Consider the following 19,643-nt stretch of genomic DNA (forward strand, 5'->3'; position numbering starts at 1 on the left):
TAAGGCCCACTTGACTTCATATTCCAGGATATCTGGTTCTAGGAGAGTGATCGCAGCATTGTGATTATCTGCATCGTGAACATCTTTTTGTACAGTTATTCTGTGTATTCTTGCCACCTCTTCTTAATATCTTCTGGTCTAGAGGCATACAGATACCCTCTGTGCCTGCCCAGTGGCTCCCTACTGGAGACGTCAGTGCTCAGACCACTGGATGGGAAGTGACCTGAAGCTATTCTTCCACAGCCTCTTAAAAAAAAGAAAAAAAAATGCCACGGAAAAGAGGTTGAAAGAAATTAAATTAAAAAAAAAACAAAATCATGTTGTAAGATGAGAACCTTGACAGCAGAGAAGGAGGAGCATGTCGCAAAAAGCATAGGTTCTTGGGGAATAGGATTTTCCTTAGTAACAACATTTGCATTTCAAAACTTAGGAACATGGCCTCGTATAATGTATCTTCCTAGGGACATGGTCCTTGTATTGTAAAATCCACTGACTTTCATAAAAAGTATGAATTTTTACAACATATGAAAAAATTCTAGTCAAATCTCACTCGTTAGGTTAGTCATATCCATGGTTTTAAATACTACTTCAAAATGGAAAAAATTAAATTTCAGGAAAATGTGTTTTAATATTTTTTATAAAGCAACACGAAATATCCAAAATATTTTCCCTTACTGTAACAATGGACAAAAACATAAAATTTCCTTTACTTGATAAAATAATGAGTTAAAAATGAAAAAAAAATCAAGAGTAGAGGCCTTGTAGTTGTCTCTATACAACAAGCTATGTAATGACTTCCATTTTACGTTAGTCATAGTGGTGGTCACTCTAATGAGAAGTAACCTTGTATTTATCGAAACACCCAATAAATCAAAATTCTCAGGTGGAAAAAAAAAATCATGGATTCTGGAAGAGAGGAGCTCTGATGGAATGAAGTCACATAGCCCCTTTCTCATAAAGTTAAGAATGTACTCAAAAAGTGACCAGCACAGTGTGTAATCCTTAATAAATGGTTCTCTGTCTTTCTGATTAGAAGTTGTCTGCTCCCTTTCGGTAGTTGGGGAGTATTTTCTTTCTCTTTAGCCCCAGATTACTGCCACCCAAGGGAGGGGCTGAGAAAAAAGTGACAGCAACACCTCTGTGTAATAAACCCACTGGCACCTTTCATGGGAAAGAAGAAGGATTCCATAATTTCACTTTCTAGTACTCAGGGGAGATGGTCCCAGCATATGCAGAGCTTCCTGGCCAGCATCCACTGCATCAGATCCACTGTGGAGGCTCCCTTGTAGTGCATGGATGGTGGACAGGAGAGTCTGTGCACACAGAAGGGCAGTGGGCGTGTTAACCCAAGTGCCTCTCGGAGACACAGGCGATAAGCTCTGGGAACAGAGTCATACAAGCAAGTTATTAGAACAGCCACATGTTATCTCCATGCAGAAAATATTTTTTAGTAATCTTCTCAATATCTCAGAAGTTAGGATGTTAAATACCATGATATCAAGCTAGTGGTCTATCAAGTTAATTGAACACAATTTTTAATTGATTTATTCTCTTTTTTTTTTTTTTGGTCATGCTACAGAGCTTATGGGCTCCTCATAACCTGACCAGAGATTGAACCCACACCCTCAGCAGGGAAAGCACGGAATCCTAGCCAATGGACTACCAGGGAATTCCTCATCTTTTTATTTTATTTTTTTTTTATTTTATAAATTTATTTATTTTATTTGGGGGCCAATCACTTCACAACATTGCAATAGTTTTTGCCATACATTGACATGAATCAGCCATGGGTTTACATGTGCTCCCCCTCCTGGACCCCCCACCCACCTCCCTCCCCATCCCATCCTTCTGGTTCATCCCATTGCCCCGGCCCTGAGCCCTTGTCTCATGCATCGAACATGGAATGGTGTTCTGTTTCACATATGATAATATACATGTTTCAATGCTATTCTCCCAGAACGTCCCACCCTCACCTTCTCCCTCAGAGTCCATAAAATTGTTCCATGCATCTGTGTCTCTTATTCTGTCTCGCATATAGGGTTATCGTTACCATCTTTCAAATTCCATATATATGCATTAGTATACTGTATTGTTGTTTTTCTTTCTGGCTTACTTCACTCTGTATATTGGGCTCCAGTTTCATCCATCTCAGTAGAACCGATTCAAATGTATTTTTTTTAATGGATGAGTAATATTCCATTGTGTATATGTACCACAGCTTCCTTATCCATTCGTCTGCTGATGGACATCTAGGTTGCTTCCATGTCCTGGCTATTGTAAACAGTGCTGCGATGAACATTGGGGTACACGCGTCTCTTTCAATTCTGGTTTCCTGGGTGTATATGCCCAGCAGTGGGATTGCTGGGTCATATGGCAGTTCTATTCCCAGTTTTTTAAGGAATCTCCACACTGTTCTCCATAGTGGCTGTACTAGTTTGCATTCCCACCAACAGTGTAAGAGGGTTCCCTTTTCTCCACACCCTCTCCAGCATTTATTGCTTGTAGACTTTTGGATAGCAGCCATTCTGACTGGTGTGAAATGATACCTCATTGTGGTTTTGATTTGCATTTCTCTAATAATGAGTGATGTTGAGCATCTTTTCATGTGTTTGTTAGCCATCTGTATGTCTTCTTTGGAGAAATGTCTGTTTAGTTCTTTGGCCCATTTTTTGATTGGGTCGTTTATTTTTCTGGAATTCAGCTGCAGAAGTTGCTTGTATATTTTTGAGATTAATTGTTTGTCTGTTGCTTCATTTGCTATTATTTTCTCCCATTCTGAGGGCTGTCTTTTCACCTTGTTTATAGTTTCCTTTGTTGTGCAAAAGCTTTTCATTTTAATTAGGTCCCATTTGTTTATTTTTGCTTTTATTTCCAATATTCTGGGAGGTGGGTCATGGAGGATCCTGCTGTGATTTATGTCGGAGAGTGTTTTGCCTATGTTTTCCTCTAGGAGTTTTATTGTTTCTGGTCTTACATATAGATCTTTAATCCATTTTGAGTTTATTTTTGTGTACGGTGTTAGGAAATGTTCTAGTTTCATTCTTTTACAAGTGGTTGACCAGTTTTCCCAGCACCACTTGTTAAGGAGATTGTCTTTTCTCCATTGAATATTCTTGCCTCCTTTGTCGAAGATAAGGTGTCCATAGGTGCGTGGGTTTATCTCTGGGCTTTCTATTTTGTTCCATTGATCTATATTTCTATCTCTGTGCCAGTACCATACTGTCTTGATGACTGTGGCTTTGTAGTAGAGCCTGAAGTCAGGCAGGTTGATTCCTCCAGTTCCATTCTTCTTCCTCAAGATTGCTTTGGCTATTCGAGGTTTCTTATATTTCCATACAAATTGTGAGATGATTTGTTCTAGTTCTGTGAAAAATACCATTGGTAGCTTGATAGGGATTGCATTGAATCTATAGATTGCTTTGGGTAGTATACTCATTTTCACTATATTAATTCTTCCAATCCATGAACACGGTATATTTCTCCATCTGTTTGTGTCCTCTTTGATTTCTTTCATCAGTGTTTTATAGTTTTCTATATATAAGTCTTTTGTTTCTTTAGGTAGATATATTCCTAAGTATTTTATTCTTTTTGATGCAATGGTGAATGGTATTGTTTCCTTAATTTCTCTTTCTGTTTTCTCATTATTGGAGTATAGGAATGCAAGGCATTTCTGTGTGTTAATTTTATATCCTGCAACTTTACTATATTCATTGATCAACTCTAGTAATTTTCTAGTAGAGTCTTTAGGGTTTTCTATGTAGAGAATCATGTCGTCTGCAAACAGTGAGAGTTTTACTTCTTCTTTTCCTATCTGTATTCCTTTTATTTCTTTTTCAGCTCTGATTGCTGTGGCCAAAACTTCCAAAACTAAGTTGAATAGTATTGGTGAAAGTGGGCATCCTTGCCTTGTTCCTGACTTTAGGGGAAATGCTTTCAGTTTTTCACCATTGAGGATAATGTTTGCTGTGGGTTTGTCATATATAGCTTTTATTATGTTGAGATATGTTCCTTCTATTCCTGCTTTCTGGAGGGTTTTTATCATAAATGGATGCTGAATTTTGTCAAAAGCTTTTTCTGCATCTATTGAGATAACCATATGGTTTTTTTCTTTCAATTTGTTAATGTGGTGTATTACATTGATTGATTTGCGGATGTTAAAAAAACCTTGCATTCCTGTGGTAAAGCCCACTTGGTCATGATGTATGATCTTTTAAATATGATGTTGGATTCTGTTTGCTAGAATTTTATTAAGGATTTTTGCATCTATGTTCATCAGTGATATTGGCCTGTAGTTTTCCTTTTTTGTGACATCTTTGTCTGGTTTTGGAATTAGGGTGATGGTGGCCTCATAGAATGAGTTTGGAAGTTTACCATCTTCTGCAATTTTCTGGAAGAGTTTGAGTAGGATAGGTGTTAGCTCTTCTCTAAATTTTTGGTAGAATTCCGCTGTGAAGCCGTCTGGTCCTGGGCTTTTGTTTGCTGGAAGATTTCTGATTACAGTTTCGATTTCCGTGCTTGTGATGGGTCTGTTAAGATCTTCTATTTCTTCATGGTTCAGTTTTGGAAAGTTATACTTTTCTAAGAATTTGTCCATTTCTTCCAAGTTGTCCATTTTATTGGCATATAGCTGTTGGTAGTAGTCTCTTATGATCCTTTGTATTTCTGTGGAGTCTGTTGTGATCTCTCCATTTTCATTTCTAATTTTGTTGATCTGATTCTTCTCCCTTTGTTTCTTGATGAGTCTGGCTAATGGCTTATCAATTTTGTTTATCTTCTCGAAAAACCAGCTTTTAGTTTTGTTGATTTTTGCTATGGTCTCTTTTGTTTCTTTTGCATTTATTTCTGCCCTAATTTTTAAGATTTCTTTCCTTCTACTGACCCTGGGGTTTTTCATTTCTTCCTTCTCTAGTTGCTTTAGGTGTAGAGTTAGTTGATTTATCTGATTTTTTTCTTGTTTCTTGAGGTACGCCTGTATTGCTATGAGCCTTCCCCTTAGTATTGCTTTTACAGTGTCCCATAGGTTTTGGGTTGTTGTGTTTTCATTTTCATTCGTTTCCATGCATAATTTTATTTCTTTTTTGATTTCTTCTGTGATTTGTTGGTTATTCAGAAGCGTGTTGTTTAGCCTCCATATGTTGGAACTTTTAATAGTTTTTTTCCTGTAATTGAGGTCTAATCTTACTGCATTGTGGTCAGAGAAGATGGCTGGGATGATTTCAATTTTTTTGAATTTACCAAGGCTAGATTTATGGCCCAGGATGTGATGTATCCTGGAGAAAGTTCCATGTGCACTTGAGAAAAAGGTAAAATTGATTGTTTTGGGGTGGAAACTCCTGTAAATATCAATTAAATCTAATTTGTCTATTGTGTCATTTAAAGTTTGTGTTTCCTTGTTAATTTTCTGTTTAGTTGATCTATCCATATGCGTGAGTGGAGTATTAAAGTCTCCCACTATTATTGTGTTATTGTTAATTTCCCCTTTCATACTTGTTAGTATTTGCCTTATATATTGTGGTGCTCCTATGTTGGGTGCATATATATTTATGATTGTTACGTCTTCTTCTTGAATTGATCCTTTGATCTTTATGTAGTGTCCTTCTTTGTCCCTTTTCACATCCTTTATTTTAAAGTCTATTTTATCTGAAATGAGTATTGCGACTCCTGCTTTCTTTTGGTCTCCGTTTGCATGGAATATGTTTTTCCATCCTTTCACTTTCAGCCTGTGTGTGTCTCTAGTTTTGAGGTGGGTCTCTTGTAGACAGCATATATAGGGGTCTTGTTTTTGTATCCATTCAGCAACCCTTTGCCTTTTGGTTGGGGCATTCAACCCATTTACATTTAAGGTAATTATTGATAAGTATGATCCCGTTGCCATTTACTTTGTTGTTTTGAGTTCGTGTTGAAACATCCTTTCTGTGTTTCCTGTTTAGAGAAGATCCTTTAGCATTTGCTGGAGAGCTGGTTTGGTGGTGCTGAATTCCCTCAGCTCTTGCTTGTCTGTAAAGCTTTTGAATTCTCCTTCATATCTGAATGAGATCCTTGCTGGGTACAGTAATCTGGGTTGTAGATTATTCTCTTTCATTACTTTAAGTATGTCCTGCCATTCCCTTCTAGCCTGAAGGGTTTCTATTGAAAGATCAGCTGTTATCCTTATGGGGATCCCCTTGTGTGTTATTTGTTGTTTTTCCCTTGCTGCTTTTAATATTTGTTCTTTGTGTTTGATCTTTGTTAATTTGATTAATATGTGTCTTGGGGTGTTTTGCCTTGGGTTTATCCTGTTTGGAACTCTCTGGGTTTCTTGGACTTCTGTGACTATTTCTTTCCTCAATTTAGGGAAATTCTCAACTATTATCTCCTCGAGTATTTTTTCATGGCCTTTCCTTTTATCTTCTTCTTCTGGGACTCCTATGATTCGAATGTTGGGGCGTTTCATATTGTCCCAGAGGTCCCGGAGGTTTTCCTCATTTCTTTTGATTCTTTTTTCTTTTTTCCTCTCTGCTTCGTTTATTTCCATCATTCTATCTTCTACCTCACTTATCCTATCTTCTGCCTCCGTTATTCTACTGTTGGTTCCCTCCAGAGTGTCTTTTATCTCCTTTATTTCATTATTCATTCTATACTGATTCCTTTTTATTTATTCTAAGTCCTTGATAAACATTTCTTGCATCTTCTCAATCTTTGTCTCCAGGCTATTTATCTGTAACTCCATTTTGCTTTCAAGATTTTGGATCATTTTTATTATCCTTATTCTAAATTCTTTTTCAGATAGATTCCCTATGTCCTCCTCTTTTGTTTGGCTTTGTGGGCATTTCTCATTGTCTTTAACTTGCTGAGTATTTCTCTGTCTTTTCATCTTGTTTAGATTGCTGTGTTAGGTGTGGGAAGAGGGGAATTCAAATGTGGAGAGAGCAATCTAGCCAGTAAGCACTTCCCTCTGTGCTTTCCACAGTTTGGAACCCTCAGAGTGATTCACAGAGATACATAGAGAGGGGGGAGGAAGGTGACAGAGGTGAGCATGAGTAGAAAGGGAGGAATTAAGAGGGGAGAGAGAGATCTGGGCAGTATCCTGTTCCTGAAGTGTTCTCCGGTACCCAGAACACCCTCAGAGATTCACAGAATTGGGTTGAGAAGAGAAGGAGGAGGGTGGGAGATAGAGGTTCCCTGAGGGAGAAGAAAGAGCATCAATAGGTGGAGAGAGTGATCAGGCCAGTGATCACACTCCTGAGTAAAAGTGGGTCCTAAAGATTGGGTTCTTAAATGTACAAAGTTGATATCAAATATGTAAAACAAAGATTAAAAATCTAGAGTAGAGGTTAGACTCTTATAAAACTTACAATCTAAAAAAAAAAAAAGAAAAAAGGAAACAGTGTAAAAAGAAAAAAAAACAGTGAAACAGTAAAAAAATGTAGAACAGGAAAAAAACATTAAAAAAAGAAAACACAAAAGGTATAAGATATATGTATGTAGTTTGCTTCAAAAATAGGGTTTTTTTTTTTTGCAAGTTAATAGTGGGTTATGAAAATGAAAGTTAAAGGTGTAATAGAGGACTTGAAGAAAAAGGAAAGAAGAGAAAAAAAAATTTTTTTTAATTAAAAAAAAAAATAGTAAAAAAAAAAAAAATAGTAAAAAATATATATATCCCGGACTTTCTCTGGAGATGTTGTGAGCAGTGTGGGATCTGCTCAGTTTTAGATAGATCCTTATTCCTGCTTATACTTTTCAAGATATAATAATACCTATATTAATATAGGTCCTTTTCAATGCAGTCGGTATTAACTACAGGGATCTTAATCTGTTGGCCTGTCCCTTCCAAAGCGCTTCCCTCTGTTTATTTGGCTTCTGTTTGGAGATCTCTTCAGTATCTAATTTCCGCCCTGCAACAAAGCGGTGGAGGTGATCTCTTTAGGTTCGCTTGTTCAATCGTGCTGTGGGGAGGAAGGAACACTGCAATTCAGGCGTGCGTGTGGTAAGCTCGCAGTGTCTCGGCCGCACTGGGTTCGCCCCCGCTCACGGCGTGTGTGCTTTCCCCGTCTACCCTGCTCAGGCTTCAGGTTACTCGGCCGGGGAGCGGGCCCTGAGCTGCGTGCACTTCCCAGGTCTAAGCCGCTCAGGTTCAGGCTCCCAGTTACTCCACAAAGGCGCAGACTCGGTTTCGCCCGCGGCTTGTGCAGTTCCCGGTCGGAGCTGCCCAGGCGGCCAGGAGTTTGGCGAGGGCGCTCTTCCCTGTTGGGGCGGTGCGGCTTATCACCTCCCTGGTCCCCGCCTTGGTTTACGGGCGCGCCCGGCTCCGGTGTGCTTTGTGTCGGTTCTGGGGAGCTGGTCTCTGGCTGCGACCCTCCCGGCGGCTGTCGACCCTCCGGGATCTCAGGCAGTCTTTGCTTAGAAACTGGGAGCCTGTTTGCAGTTTGGTAGGGGGTGCCCTCTCTGGAGCCGAGTTTGCCCCTTTCCGGCTCTGGCGGGCCCCGCCTGCCCGCTGTGTCCGGCGGGGGATGGGGCGGTCCGCAGCCGGCTAGCTCTCCTCTGGTATCGCTCAGTCCTTTGTTCTGTGAGCGGGCCGGCAGTGCCTTAGAGTTGGGCTTTTCGCGGGATAGTTCTTTCTCTCTCGCTGTCCCACAGTTTAGGTTACTATCTCACGTTAGCTCCCTCAGATTGCCCTCGGGGCACTCGGGCCCGGTCCTTACCCTAGGCAATGCCGCCCGCTCCTCTCCGTTCAGCCCCCACTTGCTGGTGGCGGATGATGCGAGCGTCTGGGGTTCTTTGCTGGGAGTTGCTTTAGGCACGTAATCTGTGGATTTTATTTAGTTTTTCCTCCCAGTTACGTTGCCCTCCGAGATAAAAAATCCTCCCCCACACCCACCGGTGAGAGGGTTTCCTGGTGCTTGGAAATTCCTCCTCTTTTACGACTCCCTCCCCGGGACGGGTCTCCGTCCCTAACTCTTTTGTCTCTCTTTTTATCTTTTATAATTTCTCCTACCTCTTTTGAAGATAATGCGCAGTTTTTGTGGAAGCCTGAAGTCCTCAGCCAGCCTTCAGAAGTAGTTTTGTGAAGTTTGGTCAGCGTTTAGATGTTCTTTCGATACATTTGTGGAGGAGAGAGTGGTCTCCCCGTCCTATTCCTCCGCCATCTTCTTCCTCATCTTTTTAAATCTGAGTAATTCAGTAAAGAGCAGAGCAGAGACGGTGATCACCCCTATTCCCACCATCTCCAAATCACCACTTCCTGACATTATCACTTACTTGCTTCCAATCTTGTACACACTCACAAAAGTCTGTGAAAAATGACTCAAGTGAATGTGTATGTGCTGGAGTGTATGTTTCCTGGGCATATTGGCAAGAATTTGAAGATATCTGAAGAACAGCTTCTGTCAGCCGGTTGTTATCTCTTTGATTGTCCATCCAGCCTCTCCTGGAGAGAATGCTAGAGTCTGCCACTGAGCCCTTTCAGATTAAGTCAGCGTCCTTCTGGGCTACCTGCCCCAGTGGTGAAATTTGCTTTCGAAGTTGAGGTATCACTCAAGGCATCTCTGTGGATCCTGCAGGGGTTTTGTTGTCCCCGGTTTGATATTCAAGCTGAGCCTGAAGCACAGGAGAGAATGGTCCTGTGCTTCCCATTTCCAAATTCGTTTTCTCTGTGGCAGCACTGGCATTAAACTGGGGATACCTTAGGTACAATTCCCAAGCATTGTTTCATTCCTAGTACATCATATCTCTACCCTTAAACTCATCACAGAAAATCCAGAAACAGCAAAATAAGAGAAAAAGAAAAGTGTCAGCCAAATCCACCCATTAAGAGGCCCTGGTGTACCATGTTGAACTGTTCCCCACCCAGGCTTTTTCTCTCTGAATAGTTTTTTGAAGTTTGTGGTCTACACGTTGCCTTGGGATGTCCAGTGATTTTGCAGACCTATACCAGGCTTCTGGTGGAGGGAAAGAAAACGGTGTTCCATGAGAGATGGGATTTTCATTTTCATGCTCTAGCTACTATTGGTGACAAATTCCCGACAATTCCCCTTCTGGCTCCCAGCTGCCACTACTGTCATTAACTTCCCATGACACTCGGTTTTGTTCCCAGGGCAGGCTTCATGCTGAAGGAGGGTAATGAATACAAAGTACTCTGTACGTATGCAATTGACTCTGCCTGATTATTATTATTGTTATTATTATTATTACTTTTTTTCCTTTTTTGCTTCAACACTGTGAACAGGCTTTTTCTAGTTGGAGCAAGCAGGAGGTACTGCTCATTGCAGAGTGCAGTCTTCTCATTGAGGTAGCTTCTCCTGTTGTGGAGTAAGGCTGTAGAATATGTTGTCAGTAGTTGTGGCCTGGGGGCTTAGCTACTCTATGGCATGCGAAATCTCCTGGGACCAGGGATTGAACCTGTGTCTCCCTGCATTGCCAAATGGATTCCCAACCACTGGACCAGCAGAGAAGTCTGACTCCGCCTAATTGAAAAGATAAAATTAACATGGGGAATGCCTATAGAAAGATACAGAGATGTTCACAGAATAGGAAGAAAGGGTTAGCAGCAAGGCCTTTCAAGGCATGTGAAGTAGGCAAATTTGGGGATCAAAGTATCCAGAGCCCACTGGTATTTTCTTCTGCATCCTACTCTTGGGAGGAACCAAGGCCAACCACTTTTTAGAATTGCCTTCGAGCCTCAAAGTCCAAAGTTGGAGGTATAGGGGTTTTCTTTGGCTTGGCCACTCAGTGCATGCAGGGGACTGGATGACTGCCCCTCAAAAAACCAAAGATGTTCTTTGATACCAGAAGAAATGAAAATGGAGGCTGACTGGGCATGAGCACAGAGAGCCACTGTTGTTTGGGAAGTTAATGGAAGCTCTGATCCTGCTTCTCCCAGAAGGCAGATACTCATAGCACTCTCACGCACTCAGGGACATAGTGAAACACAGCCCTAAGCCCACCCATGGGTCTCCTGGTGAAAAGCTCCCAGCTCCCCACAGTGACACTGTCTCTTCTCCATCCGCCTGCTCTCTTCTGTCTCCCCAGTACCTGCAGCTTCTCCACTGATGGCTTCCACGGTTCTGCCCCAGGAGCCAGCCTGTGCCTGGGTTCCTGTGTGCACAATGATGTGGGCTGGATGAGAAAGCTGGCCTTCCACGACCATTGGGTGAAGGAGATGTACAATGCCTACAGAAACAAAGTCGGCAGTGAGTGGGCCAGGGAGAGGGCCATCCATGGTGGTTGAAGCGTGTCTGCCTGGGCTCCAGGAGCAACCCCGGACCAAGGGAAATTCATCAAGAATGGATGCTGTCACTCATATCCCACCTGCTCGGTACCAGCTTCCAAGAGGCTTACAAATCCTAGCTCACTCAGTGTCGCCCTCATGACACCCTCTGGGAGACGATCTCTTCATCCCCATTTTGGGTCTGGGGAAGCTGACGGAAAATGACTTGTCTTGCCCATCCATGATTATGCCTCCAGCCCCACCGTGGTGCTCCACATGTGGTCCTTGCACCATCAGCATCAGGGTCACCTGGAGGCTCCTTGGAAATGCAGATTCTCTGGTCCCCATCTCAAACCTGTCAGATTGGCAGCTCTGGGGTGGGCCTGGCCCTCTGCATCTTAACTGGACCTCCAGGTGATTCTGATGCTTGTTGAAAGTTGAGGACCATGGGCTTCACTCTGACTACTCAGACTGTGGTCCCTGGAGCAGCCACACGAGTTCGTCTCCTGGGAGCTTGTTAGAAATGTAGACTCCAGGCCCTGCCCAAGGCAATTGGGTCAGATCTGTGTCTTTAACAAGACTCCCAGGTGATTCGTGAAAACATTGGTTCGCAAACTTGGCTCCTAGTGGGATCCCCTGAGGAATTTACCGTTCTGCTTTTTTTTTGGCCTAGCTGCTGCTTAGCATTGGGACTTACTGAGTTTCCTGGGGGATTCTACTGTGTGGACAAGTTATTAAAGCGACCAGCTTCAGTGTCAGAAGAGCATTGGTTTATCACACTGAACGGGAAACCTGGAAGGTGCCGGAGGCAGGGTTGATTCACCAGTGACCCTTGATCACTATTCCTGGAATTCTCTAGGTCTTTGACTCTTTACAGGTGAGGCTGCTTCTCCCCCAGGAGGCACGTGGGGATGTTTTTGATTATCATGATGTCTCTAAGCAGTTACTGGCTGGTAAATGGAATACAATTTGAATAGGCAATTAATAAAATATGCCATCTACACCTTGACCCCGTGCTGCAAAAGAGTAGAGTCCCAGGAAGAACTTTGGGCCTCTGACTGGACAGAACCCTTTTCTAGCCCCAACGCTGCCACTTTCTCACTCCCCAAGCCTTAGTTTCTAAGTCAGTGAAGTGGAGATAAAAATAATTCTGCATCCCTGGGGACTGAAAGGTTTGATGTTCACGCATACAAAGGCAGGATTCTGTGCCTGGAGTACGCAGACACTCAGTAGCTTTTATCACTAGTTTCTTTTAATTTTGCTTCAGAGTCTTTTAGATTCTTCTCTGTTTTCTGCTTTCTGCAGAAACACCATCAGTTCTTCAGGACAGTTTTTCTGTCTTTTCTGTGATTGCAGCCCTGGCAACAGGGCATGGTTATTGAGCACGTCCTCTATGAAAGGCTCTGTTATGAAGGCTTTTTGTCCAATAGTAATAGCTTCTTTTGCTCTCTGCAACATCTCTGTAGTGTAAGAATTTCTTATAAAGAATTTCTCTATTGATTTATTTTGAGTTGTTGCTGGGTCTTCGTTGCTGCATGGGCTTTTCCTCTAGTTGCAGAGAGCAGGGGTCAACTCTAGAGTTGTGATGCCAGGGCTTCTCGTTGCAAGAGGGTTCTGGAAGCCACAGCTCTGTTCTTGGAAAAGAAGGAGCTGTTAAGGTTCTGGGTCTGGGCCTGTCTGCACCATCCCAGAGTCTGCCAGCCCCTACGCCACCCAGCGGCCTGGCAAGTGGATTGTTAATGTCACAGAGATTAATCTGGGGAAAGCTGATTTGCCACTTCCTGCCTCAGAAACAGATTCTAAGGAAATTCAAAAATGGTTACGGTCTCAGCAGATGAAACCCATGAGAGGAGGGAGGGTCCTGAGAGAAGGGTTTATGAGAGGGAAAGCTTAGAAAGCTTTACATATATCATTCCAGCCTCCTGGAAGGCTCCTCCCCTTGCCCAGCTCTTTGGACTCCTCCTTTTCCAGCCCCGGCCTCACTCCAGAGGAAGCATTCCCTCCCAGCTCTCACTCCCACCCTCCAGCTCAGGCAGGCCTGCCTGAACTTCCCTCCCCGAGCTCCCAATATTTCCCCTCCCCTCTTGTCAAGAAAAACTTACCTTTGTGACACATGGCTTCATCACCGACCCTCCATGTGGAGGGTAAGCTCCATTAGCCGAGCACCTACTGTGTGCTGGCCTCTCATGCACAGTCTCTGTGCACGGACAGTGAGCAGAGCACGCAGGCCATTTCACCCTTCACTCAGCCCACAGCCTGGCTACAAGGAGTCAGCACCTAAGTGTAACAAGTGTGTCAGTTGACCACCAGATCTTCAGAGAAAAACAAAGTGGAGAATGGAGAACAGAGGAGGCTCTAGGGATGGGCAGGATGGGAGGGTAGGTGGTGATCAAGGCCGGCCTGGTTTTGAGGTGACAGCAGGACAAAGGTGGGAGGAGAGGAAGTAAGCCAAGTGAGCATAAGAGGGACAGAATTTCCCAAGAGGAACCGAGGAGTTCAAAGGTCCAAAGACTGGAGTTTCCTGTGGAGAGCCAGAGTACCCTCAGAGATGCACCAAGCAAAGGGCAAGGGGAGGGTGTGGGGAGGGTGGGGCCATGGAGGTGCCTGGGGCCTTCGGAGGCACTTCAACTTTTTGTCTAAGCACTTCTTTTTAAAGAAGATTTCTTCAACTTTAACAGTGAATTGATATAGAGGAACTTTGTTACCTGGCTGTCCTTAACACTAGTGACTCAGGGATCCCAATGCATGGGCACAATTTTGACGCCTTCTTGGGGAACTGAGATTCCACATGCCATATTACATGGCACGGCATATATTCAGTTTGGAGGAGACAATATTAATAATAGCTATAAGGATGACCATGAGAAAAGCTGAGCACCGAACAATTGATGCTTTTGAACTGTGTTGCTGGAGAAGACTGTTGAGACTCCCTTTGACTGTAAGGAGATCCAACCAGTCCATTTTAAAGGTAATCCATCTGGAATTTTCTTTGGAAGGACAGATGCTGAAGCTCCAATACCTAGGCTACGTGATGGAAAGTAGTGACTGATTGGAAAGGACTCTGATGCTGGGAAAGATTGAAGGCAGGAGGAGAAGGGGACGAAAGAGGATGAGATGGTGGGATGGCGTCACTGACTCAATGAGCAGGCGTTTCAGCAAACTCTCGGAGTTGATGATGGACAGGGAAGCGTACGGCAGTGTGTACTGCATTCCATGGGGTCGCAAAGAATCAAACATGACTGAGAGAGTGAACTGATTGATAGGGGTGATATACAAGGATCTGACCAACTCAGTGGTGCGAACCTAATGAATTACCACATGGTTCCAAAACTGGTGTACCAGGTCAAGAGCTGGTCTCAGGTGAGCCTATGTGAAGCCCTCTGTTGGGGGTGGGAGGGGGCGTCTTGAGCCCCTTTTCCAAGTACAGATCTAATTGAGAAGAAATTCTACCCTGAGCATGTGACAGTGATCAAAAGAAACTTTGCTTCTATCAGTTAGATTGAGAACCTGCTTAGGCTCCTGGTCGTGGACACCCCACTACCTGCCCTCTCATTCTTACCTGGAGAATGACAGAGAAGTCCATAGAGCTGTCACTGCTATTCACTTGCCTTCTCACGTTAAAGGGGGTTTCCTAGGGTGGTGTAGCAGATGTTTTGAAATGATCATTTACTATCCTGAAATGAAATATTAATGGATAATAAAACCACCTTAAAGCCAATATGTTCTGTCCCAGGAAATTTTTAAAAAGAAAAACAAACAAACAACAACAACAAAAAAACATAACTGTCCTGGAGATCAACATCCAGTAACACAAAGAGAAATAGCGAGTGAGCTCCCTGGTGGTCCAGTGGTTAAGACTTGACCTTCCAATGCAGGGGGTGCAGCTTCTATCCACATGGAGCTAAGATCCCACGTGTCTCAAGACCAAAACTTAAAACAAGTGATATGATAACATAAACATAAAAGAAGTGATGATAACAAATTCAGTAAAGAGCTTAAAAATGGTGCACATAATTTTTTTTTAAAGAAATAAGAGTAGGTCATTTATACTCAAGGGTTCCTCAGGTGGTGGTAGTGGTAAAGATTCCACCTGTTAATGCAGGAGACATAAGAGACACAGGTTTGATCCCTGGGTCAGGAACGTCCCCTGAAGGAGGCCATGGCAACCCACTCCAGTATTTTTGCCTGGAGAATCCCAGGGCAAAAGTGACTGGGGTCTATAGCGTCACAAAGAGTTGGACACAACTGAGCACACACATGTATTTATACTCACAAGAGCGCATGCCCCAGTAGGTAAGTGTTTGAGCACTCATATTTGCACCCAAATGTGTCCTCACTGAGGATTCAGCCTGGCAAATGCAGGAGGACACAAGTGTGCAGTCTCGGCCATTCACAAAGTCATCGAGGTACTGTGGCCATCATGTGATTGCCACAAACTGCAAAGCAACCCATGGTTAGGCTCTGAATAAAACAAAATATAGACTTCTCCAGTTTGCACAATAATTACAGCCCTGGAAATCTTTTATTAAACTTACGGGACAAAGTGCAGATAAGGGCCTCCACTCAGGGTATTATGAAGGGGTTTGTACTTACTTAAATATCTGACAGAACATTTGAGAATCATTCACGTCTAACGTGTATGCCATGAAGCAGGCACCTGCCCCCACGTGTAGTGGCCCCCCATATCAAGACAACAGTCAAAAACCACACCCCTAAATTTGTCACATTCACTCCTTCTTCTTCAAGAACTGCTGTTCTAGGGCCGCCCTCCCTGAGTGAGCCAGGAAGAGGTAGAGCTGACAGAGATGCCGCTTTATAAACTGAAGTGAAGTGAAGTGGATTCGCTCAGTCATATCCGACGCTTTGTGACCCCTTAGGCTCTACAGTTCATGGAATTCTCCAGGCCGGAATACTAGAGGGGGTGTCCTTTCCCTTCTCCAGGGGATTTCCTGACCCAGGGACCAAACCCAGGTCTCCTGCATGGCAGGCAGTTTCCTTATGAGCTGAGTCACCAGGGAAGCCCAAGAATCCTGGCTTAGGTAGTCTATCCCTTCTCCAGGGGATCTTCCCAACCCAGGAACTGGGGTCTCCTGAATTGCAGGCAGATTCTTTATCAACCGAGTTATGAGGAAAGCTGAAGAAAAATAGTTCCTTTTTTTTTTTTTTTTGAGATCTTAGTTCTCCAAGCAGAGATTGAACCCATGCCCCCTGCAGTGAAAGCACAGAGTCTTAACCACTGGACACCCAGGGATGTCCTGGAGGCGCCTCTTTCAATTCTGTGTCCCAGGTCCCTCCCTCGCATCACCCTACAGCCACCTGCCTCTCACAGAAACGGGTGACAAGGAGAGCGCATTTTGCCCTGAATCCCTGCTCTGCCATTGTTAGCTGTGTGGCCTTTAGCCAGTGGCAACCCTCTCTGAACTGCCTTTTTCTCTGTCACACCTGCAGAGAACAGATGCCAAGGGGGCCAGCAGAAGACCTGTGCAGAGTTAGCCCTCAAGAACCCAAAGAGGGTGTCATTAATACTCCCTGGGGCTGTGGGGGTGGGATAGAAAGCTAAATCGATCTGCAGAAACTCAGAGGATGGTCTCTCTCCAGGGGAGTCAGCAGAGAAAGAAAACAGGAGCCTAACTTTGCACATAACAAAGGGGAAAGACTGAATGAGCAAAGGTTGTAATTAAAAATAAAGCAAAGAAGAGGGGAATTCCTTGGGGGCTCAGTGGTAAAGAATCCACCTGCCAATGCAGGAATCACTGGTTCCATCCCTGATCCAGGAGGATCCCATATGCCATGGAGCAGCTGAGCCCATGCATCCCAACTACTGAGTCGGTGTTCTAGAGCACGGGAGCCTTAATTAATGAGTCCACTTGACCTGAGTCCATGCTGGACAACAACAGAAGCCACTGTAACGAGAAGCCTCAACGCCACAAATAAAGAGTAGCCCCTGCCACCTTAAGCTAGAGAAAGCCCTCATGGAAATGAAGACCAACACATGCAAAGGTAAATACATTTTTAAAATATGGCAAAGAAGTGATACAAGAAAAGAAGGGAAGTATGACAAATAAAAGACACAAAGCAAACTGATATCCAAAAAAGCCAAATATCATCACAATAAATGGGAATAAGGCAAACTTTCAAAGTAAGAGATTTTCTGACAGTTTTTGTTTGTTTGTTTGTTTTTGTTTGTTTAAAGCTGGCTGAATATGAAAGATTCCTAACATATACAACAGTTGAAAAATACAGAATAAGAATATACTGACAATGAAAGCCAATACAGCTGTACTCAGTTCCGTTCAGTTGCTCAGTCGTTTCCGACTCTTTGTGACCCCATGAACGCTGCACGCGAGCCCTCCCTGTCCATCTCCAACTCTCGGAGTTTACCCAAACCCATCTCCATCGAGTTGGTGATGCCATCCAACCATCTCACCCTCTGCCTTTCTCTTCTCCTCCTTCCACCAAACCTACCCAGCATTAGGATCTTTTCCAATGAGTCAACTCTCACATGAGGTGGCCAAAGTATAGGAGTTTCAGCTTCAACATCAGTCCTCCCAATGAACACTTAGGACTGATCTCCTTTAGGATGGACTGATTGGATCTCCTTGCAGTTCAAGGGACTCTCAAGAGTCTTCTCCAGCACCACTGTACAAAGGCATCAATTCTTCCGCCCTCAGCTTTCTTCACCGTCCAGCTCTCACATCAATACATGACCACTGGGAAAACCATAGCCTTGACTAGATGGAAATTTGTTGGCAAAGTAATGTCTCTGCTTTTAAATATGCTATCTAAGTTGGTCATAAGCTTGCTTCTAAGGAGTAAGCGTCTTTTAATTTCATGGGGGACATCAACATCAGCAGTAATATTTGAGCCCCCAAAAAATAAAGTCTGACACTGTTTCCACTGTTTCCCCATCTATTTCCCATGAAGTGATGGGACCAGATGCCATGATCTTAATTTTCTGAACGTTGAGCTTTAAGCCAACTTTTTCACTCCCCACTTTCATTTTCATCCAGAGGTTCTCTGGTTCTTCTTCACTTTCTGCCATAAGGGTGGTGTCATCTACATATCTGAGGTCATTGATATTTCTCCGGGCAATATTGATTCCAGCTTGTGTTTCTTCCAGCCCAGCGTTTCTCATGATGTACTCTGCATATAACTTAAATATACAGGGTGACAATATGCAGCCTTGACGTACACCTTTTCCTATTTGGAACCAGTCTGTTGTTCCATGTCCAGTTCTAACTGTTGCTTCCTGACATGCATACAGGTTTCTCAAGAGACAGGCCAGATGGTCTGGTATTCCCATCTCTTTCAGAATTTTCCCCAGTTTATTACTGTCAAGCAAATGGATTTTAAGGTGAAAAAGCATTATTAAAATTTAGAAGTATAAAAGGATTCATTTGAGCTAAATTTGCAAGCACCTAATAATTAAATAAGAAAAAAAAATCTGCCCTCATAACGAAAACTCACCTCAACGTCTTGTTTGTGTAAAGTCCACAGGATCAGTGTGTCACTGAATCCAGGCTGAGGGAGTGGACGAGGTAGTCTCCAACATGACCAGTTTCTGCGAAATTGAGTTTGTGTTGCCAGAGATTCCCGCCAGCAGCTTAAAAAATCGAGAGTTGTCTCTTTGTCTCATTAGCTGCCTATAGAGCTGGAACAGCACCAGGGAAACAGGCGCCTTCTGTCTTGTTGCTCTGCCAATCCAAGTACTGTTCTTACCACACAGTCCAAGCTAGCTTCTCACCCCCTCAAGGTCTGCACTCTCCCTGCACCAGGATAGTAAATGGGGAGGGGAGAGGGACGGACTCTTTTTCCCTTTAAGAGCACTGCTGACACAGGTCAACATCGCTGTTGCTCAAATCCCAATGGCCAGATTTGTGCATCAGAAAATCACACCTAACCACAAAGGGAGCTGGAAGATGAAGCCATTATTCTCAGCCACTCCTGCCTAGCAAGGAAACAAACAAATACAGGAGCATATTCTGAGAGAGAAGGGGAGAACGAATGTAGGGAGCCAGCCAGTAGGCTCCATCACAGCCAGCAGGTGGGGATGCTGTAACAGCCACCCTACCTAATCCCAGGCCTTACCCATTACTCTTTATTTACGAATGTCATCACTTTATTTAATCCTCCAATCCCTCCCCTGACAAAGTGGGCACCATCCCACTTCATTTTATAAAGGACATGTTTGAGATTCAGAAAGATTAATTTCTTTTTTTTTTTTTTATAAATTTATTTATTTTACTTGGGGGCTAATTACTTTACAATATTGTAATAGTTTTTGCCATACATTGACAAGAATCAGCCATGGGTTTACATGTGTTCCCCTTCCCGAACCCCCCACCCACCTCCCTCCCGCTCCCATCCCTCTGGATCATCCCACTGCCCCGGCCACGAGCCCTTGTCACATGCATCGAACATGGAATGGTGCTCTGTTTCACATATGACAATACACATG

At 43.5% G+C, this 19,643-nt stretch overlaps 1 pseudogene; it reads left to right on the forward strand.

Annotated features, from left to right (window-relative positions):
* The window catches only part of LOC145537721 (MYND-type zinc finger-containing chromatin reader ZMYND8-like), a 29,048-nt pseudogene extending 15,969 nt beyond the window's left edge, over positions 1–13,079 (forward strand).
* Positions 13,080–19,643: the final 6,564 nt, after the last annotated feature.

This window comes from Giraffa tippelskirchi, chromosome Y (assembly GCF_054371585.1).
Source record: "Giraffa tippelskirchi isolate mGirTip1 chromosome Y, T2T-mGirTip1v1.2.pri, whole genome shotgun sequence".
NCBI classification, from domain to species: domain Eukaryota; kingdom Metazoa; phylum Chordata; class Mammalia; order Artiodactyla; family Giraffidae; genus Giraffa; species Giraffa tippelskirchi.